General features: G+C 34.9%; 1 protein-coding gene and 1 pseudogene across 2 annotated transcripts in view; both read left to right on the forward strand.

Annotated features, from left to right (window-relative positions):
• Positions 1–22556, forward strand: part of PRKG1 (protein kinase cGMP-dependent 1) — a 1114039-nt gene that overhangs the window by 325909 nt on the left and 765574 nt on the right. The window lies entirely within an intron of this gene.
• LOC120609991 (uncharacterized) lies at positions 18764–18882 on the forward strand (annotated as a pseudogene).

The following is a 22556-nucleotide window of genomic DNA, read 5'->3' on the forward strand; positions in this document are numbered from 1 at the left end:
CAATGTAGCAGAATATGTCACAGACTAGGCACCTTGGACCAAATCTGTCTCATGGCTATGTGTGTTCATCTCACACAGTTTTTTTTTTTTTAATTAGTTGTTAATATTTAAAAATTTGGAAGTTTCACATAAAATCCTGATTTGCGACTTCCTTAAAAAAAGAATTGAAAAATAAAGTAAAGCCAGGATGCTTTGCTTTATGGCAACCATCAGCTAGAACAGAGTAGCAACTACTTTCATTAGAAGAGGTGCTAAAAAGGACCATGTGTTATACAAGTGTTGCCTCCTCTTCCTTCCCTGTTGCTTACACCTTGCCAGCTTCACTCATTTCTGTTACCTTTCTGGCTTCAGAAGCATTTGAATTTGCCTCCACCAGCTTAGTGATTGAGCTCTTGGCCTCTGAAGATTGAAAGAACTGGTTATAATCCTTGCTCTGATCTACTCACTAATTAAAATCCAAATTACCTGATTGATAACTTACATCACTGGGTACAGCAGAGCATCAAGCAGCAGAATACATTTCTCACTAGGACGTCTCATTATGAGAGATGCTCTGTTTGCTTTAGACTTGGCCTTCAGACCACAGACATGCTCTCCTCTGCTCTGTAAGAAGTGAGAATTGGGAGAATTACAAGGAATAGTAGAATATCTAAAATGCTGCTGATAAAAGTCTATGAGCTCTTTCTCAAAAGACTGAAAATGGTCACTTTGAAACAGTGAGGGAGTCCATACCAATAGCTCTAAGCTTCTATTTTTATGCTGAGGGGAGTTTTTGAAGCCATTAATTCATGTTCTCCAGTCTTAAAATGCATGATTTATATACAGTACAGGTTGAAAATGGCAGAGATTGATTTTATGGAGATGTGCAGCTTTACCATGGCACTAGCCGACCCTCAAGTTGTATGAGAGGTCTGTAGACCAAAGCGAATTGGCTCTTTCAGAACTTCGAGAGCTAGTCTTCAGGTCTCCACTGAGCTCTGCATTTTTTCTTGTTCGCATGTTGTAATTAATAGAGGAGGAGACAATTGTACATTTGTATGAAATCTCTAACCTTCATTCATATATCCTGGGGTCTAATGAAAACAGTGTGTCTTTGTTCCTTATCATATTTGGGGTTACCAGCTGAGCAGTGTAGGCAGAAAAAGCACAGCAATAAAGAGCTTGGGATCCGGAGTACAATAGACTGGTGTTTAAGTCCTGGCACTGGTACTTTATGATCTGTATGATTCAGGGTAATTTATCTAAATTCTTTTCGACTCGATTTTCTCATACATAAAATGAGATATTATTAGTATCTCCCTCATGAGGGGAATTATGTGAAATAATTCATATTCAACATTTATGATATTTATTAAGCCATAAATAAGCACTTAGTAAATAGTGCTGACTGTGATTTCCTCTCTATATTCATTCAATATGATGAGGACTTTCTATACAGTAGTAAGTCACTACTGTATAGTGGACCTGCGTTCATGGACCTGGGAGCCCAGTAGGGTTTGTATTGCCCTAAATGTATTTTTGTTTTATAGCATAGACGTTGAGAGCTTGACTGGTTGTGAATATCCACCCCACCTCTTACTCTTTCTGTGATGTAAAGCACCTAGTAAAACTTTCTGTTGCTCAATTTTCTTGAATATTGGAGATAATAAGAAGACATACCTTCTAGTGTCTGACCAAAAGTAATAACAATAACAGTAATAATAATAATGAAGAGGAAGAGAATAGCTAACATACATTACATGCATTCTATTTATTATTTGATTATATTTACTATATGTAGTTAACATTCATTGATGTAATAACTTTTATATGTATTAATTTATTTAAATCTCACAGTCAGTTATAAGTTATAAGTGTTCATTATTAGTCCCATTTTACAGATGAGGAAACTAAGGTATAACTAGAGATACACACTTAGGAGATGTCAGTTTGTGGCTGGTATTATTAATAAAATTACATCTTCCTAATTCATTACAATTAGATTTACATCATTGTTTTACAGTCCTTCTGAGTAATTTCATTGCGTCTATATACTTTATCAAGTACATTCTGTTGATGAACATTTTGATTATTTTTGTGACATGTACATGAAAAGCCAGTTTCAAAACCCATCACATTTTACATGAGAGGCTGTCTGCCTGCTTGTGTTAACTCTCAAATAGATTTTATATTCTTCTGTTCATGTGACAGATTTAACTGAAGAATTGAGAGAGTGAGGCTGTTCAGGCTAACCTGTAAGACCAGGAATAAGATTTTTGGACAATGTACATTGGCTGATAGAGGATTGTGTTATTAAGAAACCAGAGACACTGAATTTTTCAGCCTACGAAGTTCTAATTTATTTGTACATAGAGTATACCTATGAAGAGCACGAGACTTTTTTTTTCAGAGTTGGTTTACCAGTACACCACTGCCCCCATTAAATATAAGCTTCATAAAAAAAACCCCCAAAAAAACACATTTTTTTGTTTGTTTCGTTCACCGCTGTATCCTCAGTAACTAGACAGGCACCTTAAACAGTATATAAAGAGTATATTAAAAGTGTTTGCTAGAAGAAATATAGAACAAATGTGTTAGTGAGTGAGTGAGTAAGCTAATACACACATAAAAGTCAGTAAGTGCCCCTCATGAGGCTGTTAAGACCAGCTGTCATGGTTGCTTTTGTTGGTGCAGTGACTGAGTGATTCACAACCTGGACATGAAAAACTAAATTGCTAAATGAATATTACTAGATCCCAGTGTAGAACTGGGTCACAAAACTTGAAGGAGACTAAATCTAAGTTGTGAGTTTCTCTCTTCTTGACCATAGTCTTTGGACTTGAGCCAATGAAAATTTTTCTACTTAAATTTAGTAAGTCAAGCTTCTATTTCTTAGTCACTAAAATGGAAAGGAGCTAAAAATATGTAAACAGAAACCTTAAAAAGAACATTACATGTGCCATAGGGAAGTTAAAACAATTTGGCTTCAGAACTTTGATTTTCCCAGCTCAGATTTATATTTATAAGTCACTCTAAATAAGAATGATATCTATTTTTTTGCTTGATTGCTTATAATTGCATTACATGTAAGTTCTATTATACAATATTGCTGATTGCTGAAGACTATATTGTGTCATGAACTTTGGGATTGACATAATGTACCTCCTTTTCTAGAAGGAAACTAGACATTAAGAAATAAAGTATATGGTCAGAGTTGAAAATAGACTACCAAAAATATAATCAAGAATGTATTTTGTTGTTGTTTTCCTCAATTTTTTCACATTGGTTTCTTTAATGCTTTTTGAGGTCAGAATGGGTGATTAGATTTGAAATATCATTGTTTTCTTGGCATGACCTCAACAAGATGGGGCTGACTCAGAAAAGACTTGAGTTTAATAAAAATATTCCAGGGTTAAAAAATTATGAAAGATGTAGGAAAAGAATAACTTGAAATGGTTTAATTTCTTAGAATAGAGGCAATTCTTAAGGATTAGGTAAGAAAATGTGAGGACAATGAAAAAGAAATATCATTTTTTTCAAATAGTACCTATATGACATCTGCTACTGAATGTCGAGGACATAGATCCAGTGATTAAACCTCATTTGATTAAACAAAGTCAGAAAGTCTAAGAGGCTGCCTTTACTTTGTTGAAGTTATAGAGAATGATAATGCCATTTTATGTTAAGTCCTGTGGGACTGCTATCAGAGTAAAAATAAACTTCTATTTTATTCATGCTTAACATATGATCTACCTTCTGCTAAGGACTATTTATATACATCTCATTCCAATCTTAAACCATACTGTGAGGTAGCATTTGTATCAATTAATATACTTTTGGTAACAAGTGTCAAAGTGTCTATTTAAAGAGATTAGAATGACAAGGAAATGAATTATATCATAAATTTAAAAGTTCAGTGGGTACTAAGAATAATAAAGAAGCTGCTATGAACAATAACATACCAATAAACCTAGAATAAAAGGAGAAATTCCTAGAAATGTATAATCTACCAAGACTGATTCATGAAGACAGAAAATCTGAACAGACCAATTACTAGTAAGGAGATTGAATCAGTAATCAAAAACCTTCCAACACAGAAAACTCTCGGATTAGAAGGCTTCACTGGTGAATTCTACCAAACATTTAAAAAAGAATGCCAATCCTTCTCAAACACTTCCAAAAAGTAGAAGGAGAGGGAATGTTTCAAATGCACTTTATGAAGTCAGCATTACCCTAATACCAATGCCAGACAAGGACACACAAAAAAAGAAAATTATAGGCCAAGATCCCTGACGCACATATATGCCAAAGTCCTCAACAAAAATATTAGCAAACCAAATTCAACAATACATTAAAAGAATCATACAACATGATCAAGTGAAATTTATCCTGGGATGTAAAGATGGTTCAATATATATAAATCAATAAATGTGATACACTGTATTAACAAAATGAAAGATAAAAACCATATGATTATTACAGTAGATACAGAAAAGCATTTGACAAAATTCAACATTTTTTCATGTTAAAAATCTCAGCAATGTGTCAGCGTAACAAAACCATATATAACAAGCCCACAGCTAACATCATACTTAACAGTGAAAAGCTAAAGCTTTTCCTCTAAGTTTGGCAACAAGACAAGGATGTCCACCCTCCCCACTTTTATTCAGCATAGTACTGGAAGTACTAGCCAGGACAATCAACCAAGATAAAGAAATAAAAGGCAAAGAAATAAGACTTGAAATGGAAAAAATAAAATTGTCTTTGTTTGCAGATGACATGATATCATATGCAGAATACTCTAAAAACTTCACCAAAACACTGTTAGAACTAATCAACAAATTCAGTAAAGTTGCAGGTTACAAAATCAATACCTAAAAATCAGTTGTGTTTCTATACACTAAATGAATTATCAGATGAATAAGGTCGAGGATCTACTATATCACATGGTAACTATAGCATTCTATAATATAAATTTGCTAAGAGAGGAGAGCTTCACTGTTGTCTCATATACACAAAAAAGTAAATCTGTGAGGTGATGGACATGTTAACTCAGTGTTGGTAATCCTTTCATAATGTTTATATATAATCATCCTCATCATTGTATACTTTAAATATATTATAGTTTTGTCAATTTTACTTCAGTAAAGCTGAAAAAAAAAAGTTCAGTGGCCAAGTGGTCTACTGGCAAAGGGAGATTAAAGCTCTGGTTCCAGTGTCTATGCTCTGTTTTCAACTATGTACTTTACCATGTGTCATCTTTGCCTTCCGATTTAACCAAAAGTTGGCTATCACATTATCTAGAGCACCTCTTTACTGTTCTTAACCAATGGCTAAGCATTAGAATCCAAGCGTAGAATATTAGTCCTTCTCTGCAGTATGTTTAGGTAAATTTTGGGTCATGTGATTACACCTGACCAAAAACCCTCTCCAAAGAAATAACATTTCTAGACCTATTCACTGGCAAAGCAGATAGGCTTTCAATGATTTGCTCACAAATTAAGATCTACCCTTGGAGCTAATGATTTGAGTTTACATTCCCTTTGTCCCATGGCCACAGGGTCCTGTTAGAAAGGACAGAGTGGATGCTAAAGAGACAACTTAATCCCAATACAGCATTATTACTCTGCATTTACAGATATGGAAAATGTGAAGCCAAGAGGTTCATCAGCTTCTCCAAGGTCAGGCAAAATAGTAAATAGCAGAAACAGAATGAGGAGGAGGAGGAGAAGAAGGAAGAAGAGAAAAGGATAAAGAGGGAAACAGGAGAAGGAAGAGAGGAAGAAGGCAGAAAACTATACCACATTTAACTATGTGTTAGGCACTGTTCTAAGCATTTTATATAGCATTTAAAATTACCACATTTAATTCTCACAAGAAACTTATGGAGTAGGTACTATTATTATCCTACTTTATAGTTGAGAAAAACAGAGGTACACAGAGGTTAAGTACCTTGACCAAGAGCACAGCATAACTTTAGGAGCTGAGTATTTTTTTTAATTTTTATTAGTTTCAAGTATACAGTACATTGGTTAGATATCTATATAGTTAGTAAAACAATCCCCTCAATTGCCTCCTCCCTCCCCTTACCCTCCACCTAGCCAATGTATTAATGCTAATTGCATTCCTCATGCCATGCTTCCCATCCCTGTGACCATCCATCAACTACTAATTTGTACTTCTTTAACCTTTCACCCCATTCTTCCAGCCCCCCCAAATTGTCCACTATATTTGTAAGTCTGTTTTTGATTAGTTCTTTTTATTCCTTAAATTCCTCATATAAGTGAAATCATATAGTGTTTATCTTTCTCTGTCTGACTTAAATAACTTCTAGGTTCATCATAGCAATACCTTTTTCCATTCCCTTCCTTTTCATATGTAGGGGGCTTGTTTTCTTATCCTTTTAACTACTCCATCCCTTGGAGCTGAGATTTGAATGCAGGAAATCAGGCAGCTCTGGAATCTAAGGTTTTAGCCATTCTACTGTACCACTCCTGGCCTGCTCGGGTATTTATTCATTCTTGTAGGCTAATCTCTTGCTTTTTAGACTTCACAGGTTTTTGCAGCTTGCCTTGACTTGACATGATCTTTCTCCTACTACATGCTGGTGAATTTGACTTTGATTTCCACCTCTGTGTTATTGAATGAAAGTGCAATTCAGTGAATTGTCTTGAATTCATTCACTTTCTAAAAGGTTGCTTATCCTTTCTTATGTTTACTTGCCTCTCTTATCCTAATCTTCATCCCATGTTGATTAAGCAAAGAGCAGTAAAGGTTAAAAGAGTGATCACTTATAAATGAAATACATCAACAAAAAGAAAAAGGCACCCCCTGAAAGACTTCATTTTTTTTATCAAGACATCAATATAACCATTAAATAAATTCTCTTTGAAAATTATTTTTTATTTTTCTTTTGTCATCCTTCTTCAAAGAATAGAGAAAAAAAAATGAGAAACTATTTCAGAGGTTGCAGAGGCTACCTCACAGAGCAATCCGAATTTAGAACGAGCTCTTTCATTCTAACGTTCTAAATATACATTAGTATGTTAAGTGTAAAAGTACATAGCTGGTAAAAGAATAAACTTGAAAATTTTATTTATTTTGTGGGACACAAAAATAAATCATTCCCAGAAGAGCCCAGGATTTACTGGTGCATATAACAATGGCTGAGGGATTTGGGCGTCGTGGTGTGATAGATTGAGATTTGAGAGGTCTGTTCTTCAGTCCTGGCTCCATCTCTTACCAGCTTGCAAACTTTCTGGCCTTCAGCTTCCTTGTTTGTAAACAAGTTTGATTATTATTCAAAGTCGATCCACCTCTAAAATCTTTACCAGTAAAACCTCACCCACCTACTTGCTCACTCTCACCCAACTGTGATTTTGCCTTATTAATCCCCCAAGCTTCACTGGGTCCTCTCCTTCTAGGCTACTATTGATCTTTTCTTGCCATTATTTTTTGTCTTACCAACTTCCACTCAGAGCAACATCTTCATTTATTCCTACTTCATTCCTACTTCTCATTTAGACTTTTTTTGAGGGTGGTGATTGTAACTCATTTTTCTCTAGAATCCCCCAAAACTCTTAAAATGATAACAGTTACACATGAATTAGCTGTTGAATGATGGTGAAGATGATAATATAGTGAATTAAAACAACACTCTTTTCACAAGTTCTGTATGATTTACTTTTGTGAAACAAAAACAAAATAAAGCAAACAAATGAAACAAAAGAGCATAACACTCTTTAAAAATACATACCCTAAATAAAGGGTTATCTCTTAAACTTTAATGTTGATGTTGGAAAAGGCTTTTTATGAAGTTATTCTAATGGATGTTTTCATTAGTTCATATTAAAGTTATTAAAAACATAGGAATGAATTCCTTGCTTAAAGTAAATAAATGTAGTAAGAACCACAAAAAAATATTCAAGTCTTTGTGTTAGAGATTAAAGTTTAGTTAGTCAGTGCCTGGGTAGGATAGTGCTAAAATGCTTTTGCCCTGGAATGTCTTGCTGTCCTTGCTTACCTTGCTCATCTCTTTCCTAAGACCTATAAGAAGATAAAAAAGTATGATTTATAAAGAGAATTGCTATTGGGAGTCACCCTCCCTTCGAGCTAATGATAATAGCAATTATTTTTTGAGGATTTACTGTTTACTTAAAGTAACCATTTTACTTAAAATGAATGCCTTGAGGCTTTGACTGGATAATGCAATACATTATGTGTTATCTGGAAAAAAGGTAATGCTGCTCCAACAGAAAAGTAAATACTCTAGATTTCTCCATCATATTTGAAGATGACTGGGGTATTATAACATCCACACAGTGTATTTCTTTCTATTTAATACATTCAGTCCTCATAACAATAAAGACAAGAAAAAGTAGACAACAGAGCCCAAGATCTGTTAAAAATGGTTGACAATGCATGTAGTAAGATATTGAATGAGTAGCCTTATTTATCTACTTTTAGAATGTAAACACATAAACAATATTTTTGGCCAACCAGTTTAAATGAATGGTACGTACCCATCATAGTCTATTTTATTCCTGAGATGAACCAAATGTGTTCTTAGACTTCTTGGGTCAGGTGAATAGAAGACAGATGTGAATAATCTCATTATTTTAAACCTTGATCACCCTCAGAATTGAGCCTCTTAATAGACTCTTGCATTGGCCTTGGGTTTTAATCTAAACCAGTGTTCATGGAATTGGTCCCAAACAAACCAATACTTAAAATGAGAAATCAATCTAAGTGTCACCATGATGTTTTCAGCCATTCAGACCTTGAAATAATTACCTGATAGTTTAAACTCAGAAAGACCCTTTCTTTGACTATGTTTCTTTTCTAGCTAATATATCTTAAATTGAAAAAGGTCTAGAGAGTTAAAAGAAACCTTAGGAGCTTTTCTTTTCTTTTTTTTTCTTTGTTTTCCCCTCACATTCCTTTCTGCTATTCTACTACCATATGCCTTTCAAGTGGATATGTACAAAAGAGGTTGCATTGAACTTTAACACATTCAGAAATCTTCACCTCCAAGTGTGGAAAAAGTCACAAGTTCATTTTCTCATTGGTTTAAATCAGAACATAAAAGAGCATTCTTGCTGGTAACAAAAGTTAAATTTACTATTACAGAGAAGTATAGAAGCCCTACATTCTTGAAAATTATATGGTATACGTTGCATGCAAATTAGACCTCCTTTTCCAATAGAATGTTTCCCCTTGTTTTATTATTCAGATGTTTCAAGCCTTCAGATCTCATGGTGAACTGAGAGCAACAAAATATTGTTTACCATCCTCTTGTTGTAGGAAAAAGCTACTTACCACTTTTGAAAATCAAAGACCCGTATTTTTTTGAGAGTGACTGTGCCTATAGCACTCTTGTATTCTTACAGTAAATCGTCTGAAGGAAATACAGTAAGAAACACAAAAATAAAACATTCAAGTCTCTGTTGGAGATAAAAGCTTGGTTAGTCAGCACCTGGAGAGACAGCGCTGCAGTGCTCCTGCTTTGGAATATTCTTGCTGTCATTGCTTACCTATCCTTCTCCTAAGACCTATCAGAAAAGAAAAACAAAGAGAATTGCTGTTGGAAACCATCCACTATTCAAGCTAACGATAATAGCTATTATTCTTTGAGTATGTGCTATTTACCTGGCAAGTAGTTCTTATTGGTTAATATGATTTTTACAACAGGCCTATACTATAAGAACACTTTTACGGTTTTAACCATTTTACAAATGAAGAATTCAAGAGCAGTCAGTTGACTGGAACAAGGTCTCATGCAGAGCTCATAAGTATCTAAGCAGGGGTTTGAACTGTCTGCAGGATCAGCTTCATGGGTTGTGACCTGTGTTATCGTACAGGGCCACGTGCTCAGAAGTGTTTAATGCTCTGCTGTAACCATATTAACATTTATAATTTCTTTTGAACTAAGGGTCCTACATTTTTATTTTGCACTGAGCCTTGCAATCTATGTAGCCCATTTTGTTTCTCTGGCAGTAAAGCTTCTTCCACTCCATTATTACACGTGTCCTAGACATGAAATCTCCCTTGCAAAAACAATCCTAGCCAGGATAGTCACTACCTGTGCTCTGCCAATATGATGACATACCCTTATTGTAGTTTACCTGCCCCACTCAGCTAAATTTGATGGCTGAATTGATTGCTAGATTGAAATTTGACATGACAAATGTTTGAAAGGCCAGCTTTCAAATTTCTGTTTACTTAAGGTACATGATAGGAAACAAATGTATTTTATGTATTTTACTAACCCCCTTAGGTTTTTAATTTCTTTTAATTATATTAAATTGTATTTTTATTTCTACACATGGAGACATTTTCTTTCTCCTCCACCATCTTCTAATATTTCATTATATTTTGGACTTATCTAAAATACTTTCGCTTTCTAAAAGAGATGCTACTGAAATATTTTATTATTAATAACGAACATTTATTTAGTGTTGAACATATAGTTTGAAGCCATTTTTCTATTAAATCAAATTCTTCACAACCTAAATTAAGAATGTTAACTTTGAATCTGAAGACATTTTTTTCTCTTTTTTTTTTGTTTGTCTTAAAGCATTCAACACTTAATTTTCTAACTTAGGAGTTGAAGAAATGGTGTGATGTATTTTGAAATTTACTTTTATCAAACCCTAAAATAAACTTTCGTTTCAAGCCATATTTAAGATAGTGTTTTGAATTGTGACAGGTTTTTTTTTTTTCATCAGTAACAAATATCCCTTCTTTATTTTAAAACTTCTATTACCATCACATATTATTTTACCTTTGGGAAATATTAGAAATCATTTAATCCAATTTCCTTGCTTAGTGAAGCAAGGTGAAGAAATTGATATCCAGAAAGGCATACTGTACCTGCTGAAGGTTGCACAGCCAAATAGTGATAGAGCAAAGACAACCACACAAATTCCCCTGAATTTAAGTCCAGTATTCTTATTATACCACACAGATCTTTTTGATGCCCCAAATCACTAAGATTTCTTTTTAAGTTTTCTGTCCACGGTAAATATTTACACAGTCTTAAGCCTCAAGTTAAAGTTTAGCTTACCAAGGCCCTACAAATATGAAAAGCAGAAATCTGTTAGAAAATGTTAGCTTTTCAGTAAAAGGGCAACAGTGTTTTTGAAATGTTCTGTGCCATGTCAGAAAAAAAAGAAAAAACAAACAAAAGACAAACTTTCCCCCTTTCCAGTTAACTTCTCCAAGCAAAATAAATAAATAAATAAATAAATAAATAAATAAATAAATAAATAAATAAATAAAGGTACTTTTGGATTGTTTTGGTAATTTTATAGCCCTGTAACTTATTTTATAGAAACAAATTTCCTAGTAAAAGGTGTGAGTAAACCTATGCACAATTTAGTGCACTGTGAAAATAATACAGTTGAATCTGGTGCTGTAATAAGAAATGTCAGCAATGTGGCCCTGTTGAAAGTAACTTCTTTCTCACCAGGGTGCTGGGGATTTGGCTGCTGGAGGAAAAAGTAAAATTCATTTTCAAGAAAGGCAGATTTTCAATTCTGTGCAACTGACAGCAGATCTGATGAGGATCTTTAGAAACATAGCAATTGACTCCAAATTGCTATAAAATTAATATCTAAATATTTTTCTTCTTAAATCTATACACCTAGATTATGCTCCAGGGATGGGATATAATCGTTTTGACCAGCCTGGGTAATTTATGATAACTAATTATAAGACTTTTACAAGATAAGTTGTCTCTGATGTGGTTTGGAAACAAGAGTTTTGATTAAATATTTTTGAAGAAAGAAGCAGTACAGAATCTTTTAAAAATATATAATTTTTTCCTATTTCTTCATGACTAATATGCCCAACATTTAAAGATTCACTTCCATTATACAAGGGACCTTTTAATCTCATGCAAAGACATAAGAAGAGTATAACGCATTAATGAGTAACTATTTTGTTGCCTGTGCTATTCCTCCTCAAAGAATAAAAGCAGTCAGTCCTGGTTAGGAAAAGAACTCCACATATATGGAACAGAGAAATAAAACTCAAACACTGGTCATCGTTTTGCATTCCACGAGGTATGAAATCATTCTTAATTAAATTTCATCTTTGTTGACTACCCTTCACAAACAATTGCAACTAGACGGTTCCTTCAGTGTCACTAGTCAGCAAGTAGGAAGCAGCCTGGGGTAGGCAGGCAGTTCTCGGCATAGGCTTTCACTCTGCAGCTTGCCTGGTGTCCTGCCAAGATTTTGGCCAAGTTACTTTATTGAGCCTCAGTAATCTCTACTTTGAAGTGGACATCATAATAATTGATTAGTTCATGTGTTTTTCTCATATACAGATGGATTATTGGGTAATACATGAAATGACAAGGGGACAAGATAATTCTAGAACTAAAATATGCCACTTTTCATGACCTTTCTGCCGCAGTCCAATCTGGCAGCTGTATTCTAGCTTAGATAAGGAGATGAAGTATTCACAACAGGTTGCTTTCACTCAGTCAAATTTTTGGAATTACCATCTGCAGGAGAGTATACCCATGAAACCAAGTGAATTGCAGTTCACTGGCCACATTCGAATTCTGGCAGTACTTTATCCCTACTTAGTTTCTTGATTTTAGCCTGGGCCAAATGAGTTTGGTGAGCAGGGATGTTTGTGGTCAAGGCATTTAGTTGATTAAGCTGAATTAAAATGTTTCAAAACTCCACACGGACTTTAGTAGTTCATTACAGCATTCAAGGCAGAATTACATGGAATACATTCTAAGTGCAAAACTGCAGGAGTCTTCTACAAAACTGAACATCATACCTTAAGCCCACAATGGTGTTTACTTTCTTAAAGTGAAGTGAAGGTTTCTTCATTTGAACAACTGAAGGCCCACTGATGGAGGTGCATTCAGCAATTGATATTTGTCAGGCACTAAAGCATTAGTTATCAACCAAAGGTGATTTTACACCCCAGGGAACAGCCAAAGGTATCTGGTGTGTAAAAGCCAGGGATCCTGCTAAACATCCTATAATGCAGAGGACACTCCCATCAAACAAACAAAAACTGTCCAGCCTAAAATGTCAGTAATACATTGGTTAAGAAACCCTGCACAAAGGTAATTGGTTTTGTTTTAGTCCTCATAAACATCATATGAGTTGGATTCTGTTGTTATCTCCATTTTATAGAAGTAGAAATTGTAGCAACAAGAGGCCAAAATCTTGTTCAGGATTCGAGAACCAGTGGGAGAGCATAAATTGTCTTAATCCAGAACACAGACTCTTCATCCATGCTTGTGTAGGGAAGTAAAAATTACTTTTTCTCCTTTATTTCTTCTGGCTGGACTAACAATCAATTAACATGAGACAGATTAACAGGAGAAAAGAACAGTGGTTATCGATGATGATATTTCCTTTCCTGGAGCAGTTCCTCTATCTAAATTCCTTTTATGTAGTTAAGAGGAAGATAAAAAGTTCTTTCAGAGTCTTGTTTTTTCAAAAATAACCAGCTTAAAATAATCAATATCTCAAAGAGGTATATTTTGGGGTGACAAACTGCTCCTCTCACCTTCTGAGGGCAGAGTCAAAATTAAAACCATTTTCTCTGCTTCCAACATATATTGCTGCCTTCTTGATTAAGTTATTATTAAGTTGAATGACTACAAAACTTATTTCATAAAAAAACGAGTGAATTAAAAAAAATTTTTTTTAAAGCAAACAAAAAGAATTCCCATATTTAGTAACTGTGGATCTGGGATGCCACTGAAGTTGTTTTCATTAGAGTTAACACTAGTTGACAAGGTTTGCTAACCTTGCTGGTGTTAGCCTCGATGGAATTTCTTGTTTTGGTTCTCTCTGTTTTTGAGTTCCTCTAGTACCTGGTGCTATCCAGTGGTAATGTATCTGTTAAGGGAGATTTATAGTTTTATTCTTTTAGGAGAGAATATTAACACTCTGGTTTTGCATTTTGAGGCTTACACACATTATCACTAAAACACATTATCATTTTTTATCTGGTGTCAGGGAGGATTTCATCATCTTCTTTGTGAGGTGGCAGGGAAGGGATTAGGACTGTCAGAGCTAAGAGGACTGATTTTGTTCCACTGTTTTTCCTGACAGTCAAAAAGAAATAGGGGATAATAGAAACTCGTCAGTTGCTATTTGCAAGACTGTTTATTTCCCCTAAGTATTTTGGTCTCTCACTGACATGAGCATTGAGTGCTTTTTGCCATGGTGGATAATTTATTTTATATGAGGTGGTGTTTTAAACAACTACTACAGAATGTTCTGAATCACTCTGAACTCAATCTGGTTAAAAATAAATGCTCTCATTTTCGCCAATGGATATTTTCTTTTACCCACAAAAGTTAAAATTAATTGGCTTTGATCCTTCCCCAAACTCAGTAATATATGAACCCCTGATAAATGTTTGAACAAAATGTAAAAAAATATCATAACCAAGCAAAAATCCCATAGAAATACAAGAAAGTGTGGTCTGATCCATCAATTGAATCAATCTCTGGGCTGTATGAACAGTAGAATTTTAATGCAATGAATGTTTATCTAAAGGGACAGGAAGGATGTTCATTAAAAGGTAGCATCTTAATAAATCCATTAAGAAGCAGAGGAGAAAAGACTCATTACCTCATCTATGTAAAGATGTAGATCACCAACACAAAGTAAGAGTGAAATTAAGGAGTGGAGTGGAGGCAGATGGCATGACTTCACATTTTGACTTTTGTCCTAAACTCCAAATGAGGATAGACCTGATATCATATAGGCATACCAGCAGAACTAAAGGAAGAAGACATTTGTCATATAATTGTAAACTTTAGTCTCATTATTGAACCATACTGTCTGCATAGTTCACTGTGAATTATTACTTTATCTTATGGTGATCTGGAAAGTTACATGATTATATTGCATTACATTTGTATATGTTTGATAGAAAACATTACATTTTAAATGTTGCTTAGAAGCAGACATTTTGACATTCCATCTTGGTGTTTCTTTATAAGTTAATATATTAAGAACTTCAAAGAACAGATGTGGCATTGGCTTCTCTTGACTTCTGTGGAGCCCAGGTGAAAGCCTCCATCCCTGAACTTAGAGAGGAATCTTCTAGGTCTTGGGTCATCCAGCATGAGTCACCATGTGGTGGATCACTGACTGCCTGTCGCCTGGGCACTCAACTAGGGCAACTGACTAAAGCAACAGTACCTGGCCTCTATTTGTGATTTGGATTTCTCACAGCATTGTGGTTGGGTTCCAAGAAATACCCCAAGAGAAAATATTTCATGAAGGAGAAAATAGAAGATGCCTGTCCTCTTAAAGGCAGTCCTGAAACAGATCCAACATCGCTTCTCCCATATTCTTTTTCTTAATCAACATCAAGAACAGAGCAGAAGAAATAAATTCCAACTTCTAGTAGGAAGAGTGACAAAGAATTTGCAGCCACCTTTAATCTACACAAAGGGTAGGGAAATGCTGTGCCATTAGTATCTTACTCTATCTTAGGCCATGGAATTATATAGCATAGGCCTCGAGTTCATTTGAAGTATGATACAAAAGTTTTTATCACCTTCCTTTTTACACATTATAGATGCTTAACAATAAAGCTTCATTGTTCACACTTTACATTTATCAATTTATTTAATCCTCACAATAACACTGTGAAGTAGATGAAGAAATTGAGGCATAGAGATGTGGAGCAAATTGCCCAAGTGAAACAGCTAGTAGTGGCAATAAGTGTTCAAACCCAGGAGGTCTAGTTTGAGGATACTTCTCTTAACCATTTTTCTAGTGCCTCTCCTAGCAGTGATTCTTTACAGAATTTTGATTTATACCCATGCCTTCTTTAAAATTTTATTTTCTTTAAAAATTGTTTATCCTTTACAAAATGAACCTTATTTTTATAATTTTAGCCTCTCCATTTTAGTATTAAATATTTGGGAAACCGGCTTTATAATGCCCCAAATGCGATGAGTAATTACCTCATTTAGGAATGAGATCTGTGTTTAAATATGTGTGTGGTTTGGAGCTGGGATAAGGGGGCAGTTAAGAACCAAGGGAACTACAGAGACTACGTCCCCTTTCCATTTCTCTCACAAGCTACATAGCTTCTCACTAACCATCTATCCTGTTCTCTGCAAGTCTGTTGCTACATAACTTAGGCTCACATAGGCCCTGTTAAGATTGCCATGATCTCTCCCCACATACACTCATACATCTTCCTTTTATACTTATTACTCAATGTGCAATTTCTCATTCTCAAGGTTATTTTTTAGACCTGATTCCTCATGAGGGGAAAAAAAAACTAGTTGGTTCTGCCATGATTTTGAGTCAGGCCCCTTTATAAATCACTACTTATTCTAGGTGTTGACTGTCCTTAATTTCATGGTTTCCCTGATTCAAAGAATCACACCTAGAGGCTAGATTGCCTCATCCAAGGGGAGCTGCCCCTTTCGCAGGAATGCTTGACTGGGCAACTGTTCTTCAAAGGATCTGTGAGCAGGATGACAGTAACTGAAGAACTGTAATTGAGATATGATTAAAATAAGATAAAATTGATCAACTAAGCAGAAAAAGGGAGGAAATTGAATGCCTGAATAAAAGTAATTTTTCATCATTGGAAGAGACCTCTGAGGCATACTAAGCCCAGCAGCAGTGCTATGTTCTTGTGCTTTAGGGAAAAGCATGTTGATGCGTGAGTGAAGGTATTGACCATATCCTGGAGGTACTGCTATGACTTACGTGACATTATTGTGGTTGAAACTAAAGCTAGATAACCCGTTGAGAAGGAAGGTTGTAGTAAAGGAGAAATATCTTCTCCCCTACAGAAGGAGAAGGTCCCCATAACTATGCAGATCTAAGCATGTTCGCAAAGGTTCTTCCAAGTTTTTTTGTCTAAACTATCAAGTTACTCTACATTGCTCAAATTAGTATAATTTCAGATGAGTAGGTCCTAGCAAATGTATCTCTTAAAGAATTTTAATTTTAATAGCATAGAATATTAGATTACATTATATACATAAATACTTTCTTCTACACTGTACAAGTATATTTGATGATATTCATCCATGTTTCATTTTTCAAAAAGGGTCTACCAGTTGTATTTGATTATTTTTATTAATTTAGCAAACAAATGAGTGAAACTATCCCCAAGTGTACCAAAACATGATGCCATAAACAATGGAAAGCAGTTTCTCTTAGAAGAAACTCGTCAAATCTTTAAGTGGTGATTAGTAACGTGGGCCACCATATCATACTGCAGAAAACTGAATCCTGATTTTGCCTTTGCTGTATTATCTTGGCCAAGGAGATTTAGGTGCTTTCCTATAAAATGGGAACATAATATTTGCATGGAGGCGCTGTCAGAGTGAAATAAATAATCTGTATAATTCACTTAGCAAATTATAATATTTCGATGACTATAGCTAACTGCAGTATTTTCAGCCCAGCAACATTAGGAATAGTTCGGTTGAAAAAGGTGTGTTGCGGGACTAGTATCACAGTGTCCTAAGTGAAACACCTGGGGTGCAAAATTTAAGAGAGCACCAAAAACTCAATATTCAAGATAAATCATATTTTAATATAATATTTAAAAATCGATGCAAAAGAAATCTATGATAAATAACATAGAGATGACATTACAATTTTATATACAGATCCAAATCTGTCTCATTCACCTGGTTCCAATAAAACTTTATAAAGACAGGCAGCCAGCTCATGAGCCAGAGTTTGCTGATTCAATTACTATTATTTTAATATTGCATTAAAATATTATTTATCCTGATTACTGAGTTTTTTGGTGACTCCTTAATTTTTGTGACTGATAGGGGTGCCTTACTTATTTAATCCTAGTCTGAGTTCTGGTATAAAGCTTTTAAATTTTAAACCAGAAATTCAGAATTCTAGAATTCAAATTCTAAATATAAACGAGACCTTTGGGACCATCATGTGGAACCCTCTATGTGGTTACAAATGCTTTCTAAGAACCCCATATTTAATGTCAAAGATTGTAGCTTTGCCTTCAATAGTCTATAACTGAAAAAAAAGGTATGTTCACATGTGGAATTGTTGACCTTATATAATAACACAAAACCTTAACTGCCTGGGACACTGCATTAAACAAGACTCCCTCTTGCCTATGGGCCTTCAATGTGTTGGTGGCTTAGGGTGTGTTTGCTATTCTGTTTGTGTTCATTTCTCTTGTACTTCATCTTTTTCCTGACTTCCTTTGACTGTTATTTGAGAGCAAATTTTGACTATCTTAAAAATACTGAATATCTCAGGAAACGGTTTTCTCCGTTGCTTTTCAATAGCGATGGGATTCTGGCAGTGGAAATATAATTAAATTCACAGCAGTTATCAATCTCTTTTTTAAAATAAACCTTTTATCCCTCTACCTAACCTGCCTTTCTTTGTTTCTCAGGATTATATAGCAGGGAGCCATTTGGCTCTTCCAGCTAGCTGTACCTTGGCAGGGCTTGCCATGAACCAGATGTCCTTTTCCTCCTAGAAGGCAGAATGTGTCTCTTACTCAAGTTCCCCTCTCATTTTAATTTGCAAATGAGCTTATGGTTTCTGTTTCACTTCATTGGCATCAACCAAAATGATAGCTTGAATGTGTAATTACTACAGCTTTTCAAGGTCTCCCATCTTGAATCTGAAGTCCTTCTAGTCCATTTTATGTATTTTTAAAGTAAAACATTCACCCAGCAATCTCAGAGGGAGAATAACCCCCTTATGGAACTGAAGAGTACAATATCAGGTTTTAGTCGGACAGTGGGCTAAAGAATGACCATGGTGTCTACGGCCATGCTACCCTGAACAAGCCTGATCCCATCTGATCTCAGAAGCTAAGGAGAGTTGGGCCTGGTTAGTACTTGGATGGGACGCCACCTAGGAAGACCAGGAGATGTAGGCATAAAAAATAAAAATAAAAAAATAAGGGATTTTAAGCTGACAAGGTCCTTGCAATCTGTGAGGTCAACCAAGGGTTGCCTCACCTAAAAAATAAAAAAATAAAATAAAATAAATTAAAAAAAAAAAATGACCATGTCAAAACTTTAGGTTTTGAGATCTAACTGGATTGTTGATGTCTTTGGAAGGGCATGTGTGGTGGTTAATTTTGTGTCAACTTGACTAGGCCATGGGGTGTGCTCAGGTATTTGTTCAAACATTATTGTGGATATGTCTGTGAGGGTAATTTTGGATGAGAAAAACATTTAAATCAGTATACTGAGTAAAGCAAATTGTCCTCTCTAATGTGTATGAGTGACCCTTACCCAATAAGTTGAAAGCCTGAATAGAACAAAACAACTGACCCTATCATGAGTAAGAAGAAATTCCTCCTGCCTGACAACCTTGAGCTAAAAACTGTTCTGTTCCTGCCCTTGGATTCTACCTGAAACTTTATCGCTTCTTGGGTCTTGAGACTGTGGCCTTTAGTCTGGAAATTTCATCATCTGCTCTCCTGATTCTCAGGCCTTCAGACTCAGACCAGAACTATACTATAGGCTCTCCTGGGTCTCTAGCTTACCAAATTACAAATCTGGGGACTTCATAGTCTCCATAACTGCATGAACCAATTCCTTATAATAAGTACATATATAATAACAGTATGATAAATAATAGCATAATTAATTTATAATAAATATAAAAATCCTTTATTATAAATATATGTATTCTATTGGTTTTGTTTCTCTGGAGAACTCTGACTGATACAGCATGCTATTTATCATTCGGAAATTCAGTACAATCTCAGAAGCTAACTGTACGCTATATAGCAGTAAGGAATACATCTTATAAATATATATATATGCATCTACAACCACATACAAGATTATAAGGTCATTTATTATTTGGGGAATCTGTCCAGCATCTGAGCCCCTTCTCTATGTTCTGGAAGTCTCTGCCTTATAAATCTTAATGAGAGGCAAAGTCCTTTTCCTTACATAGAAGAGAAAAAATACTAGATTCTCATTATCGTTTTTCCTAGTAGGCAGGGCATGAGCCATTAACAATCAAATGCACACACTCAGAATTCTATGTATGGAGCTTTAACACAAAGAAGTCAGGTCAATGCAGAATTCCTTTTGGCAATGGTCAAGTGATAGCAGCATACAGTTTCTAAGGGCAGCTGGACAAATGGAAACTTCAGGCACAACCAATGTCTACATACAGTGATATCAGCCAGTGGTGGAGAGCTAGAGCATTGAATGTTAGACGCCAGGAACAGAGGTATCCTCACTGGGCAGGGTCCATGATGTGATTTGGGCTCTACGGATTCTATTTGGGAGCATGACTTTCCTTTGTTCTCCCTAGTTTCCAAATTTGGTCCTCCAGTCTTTGTTGGCAATTACATTAGTTAATAAATTTAGTCTCTGTTAAGTTAGTCAAAGTAACTTTTAGTCATTTATATCTAAGAATCAGGTCTGATTTACTTATTCATTTTCTTAATATTTTTAGAACACACTGTATCCCAGGCACTCTTCTGTGTGGGATAGATAGCAGTGAATAAGACAGACAAGGTCCTTACTCTCATAAGGATTATGTTCTTGTAGGGCGAATAAATAAATGAATGCATAAACAAGTAAACAAATAAGACGATAAGCAAGGAAAAATTGGCTTGATATAAATGCTATGGAAAAATAAAGTAGGGCGATGTGATGGAGAATGACAGGAAGACCACACAGGGTAGGTTAGAGAAGAGTGCTCTGAGAAAATAACCTTTATACTAAAACTTAAATGGCAGGAAGAAGCCAGCACACAGATAATGAAGAGAAAGCAGTCCAGAGTGGGGGTAATGGTTAGTTCAAAAGCTCTCAAACAGAAGCAGTCAGTACAAGTTCAAACTTGAAAGGATTTTATAAACTCATCTAATCCAAACTCCTAGATGTGTCATTAAAGAAACTGAAGTGCAAAAATGTTTCAAGCCTCTGGTGAAGACTCTTAAATGATTCAGTGAGCCAATCATAACTGTGATGAAAATTAAGAGCAGAGTGCAAGGTAGAAGCTAGTACACTTCAGTTTGGATTTAAATTCTGAGCACAAGTTGTTTCCTTTTGTCTGGTTCCTCTTAGTTTTTTCTCAATTCTACCCTTGGTCTTGACCATCTCATATTCTGCTTTCTCAACAGCATGTATTAAGGAAAGGAGCACATGAACTAGTAGCCACCATTTTCTCCTAGTGGCTTTCTTTAGATGTGTGAGGGGGAGTAGGCATAAATTTCATATGATTTAAGTTGTAAGAGTTACCAAAGTAGAACCAAAATAATCAATAGACGTGATGAGGGATTTGCTAAGTGTGGGACCAGCCACTACAATTTTTCTCAAATGGAAAAATGTTTGTGGGTAAATAGGTTCAAATAATATTTTAAAACCCTTAGAACAGTACTATCAAATCTAAGTATAATGTAAGCCATATGTGTAATTTTAAATTTTCTAGTTGTCACATTAAAAAGTAAACAAACAAAAAAGATTTTGAAAAGGTGAAGTTAATTTTAGCAATCTATTTTATTTAACTCAGTATATCTGAAATGTTATTATTATATAAAAATCATTAGTGAGTTATTTTACATTCTTTGTTATGCTTAGTGTTCAAAATTGATCTCCTACACTTAGAGCACATCTTGATTCACAGTAGCCACATATGATGTGCTGAACAGCCGCATGTGGCTAGGGGCCACCATTTGGAAAGAGTAACCTTAGAGCAAGACTGACTTATAGTTGTCTTGAAGACAAGAAACTAGAATAAATCACTTTGCATGATTCTTTGTAGTCCCTTAGATACATATTTTTATAAATTTCTTCCTTTTCCATGTTCATTGGCTCCTTTGTAAGTCCTACCCCTTTCACTACCACTTCCTTACCAGTGCTATTTTTCTTCTTCTTCCCTGAAAAGTCCTCTTCAGTCACACCGTTGTTAGCATTTTAAAGCTCCTTTTTTTTAAAAAAAAAAGCTTTCTTTTTTTCTTTTCTTTTTGCTTTTACAGATCTCTTTCTTGGTGATTTAGTTTTCGCTTTATCCTTCGTTTAAAGAAGGCAGTATTAAAAAGCACAATGAACCTCTGAGTCAGTTGACACCCCCTTTGTCAAATATTCCCTTCCCTCCACAATTAAGAGTTTATAAAAGGAATTGGGAAGTGTCTTTGCATGATGCTTTAAACACAAAAATAGGAATACTAGAAGGTTTTCTTTCTATATGGTAATAAAACGTGTATCCTTCTTGAGCCACTGGCTGATTTTTATTTTAAGATAATAATATTCCTACACACATATTTTAACCTCGGTGTGCAGAAATTTAGTTTTGTGCAGTGTTTCCTCATTCTCCATTTATCCAATAGACCCACTTTGGTTCCATCATGCCTTTTGTGTTTTGTGTTCCCATAATTTTAAGAGGTCAACTCTTTTTGCAAGGTATGAAATGCAATAGAGATATTAGTAATCATAAAATAAGAATAATACAAATATAGTTAGCAATGATATATTTATTAACATTTATGTTATTTTACCCTTTTTTCTAGTATTTGAAGGAAAACAGGTAACAGTTAAATGAGTATGAACATGAACCCACATATTCCTTATCTTTATACATGTA

The sequence above is a fragment of the Pteropus medius genome, unplaced genomic scaffold, assembly GCF_902729225.1.
Source record: "Pteropus medius unplaced genomic scaffold, Ma_sr-lr_union100, whole genome shotgun sequence".
Classification (NCBI taxonomy): Eukaryota; Metazoa; Chordata; class Mammalia; order Chiroptera; family Pteropodidae; genus Pteropus; species Pteropus medius.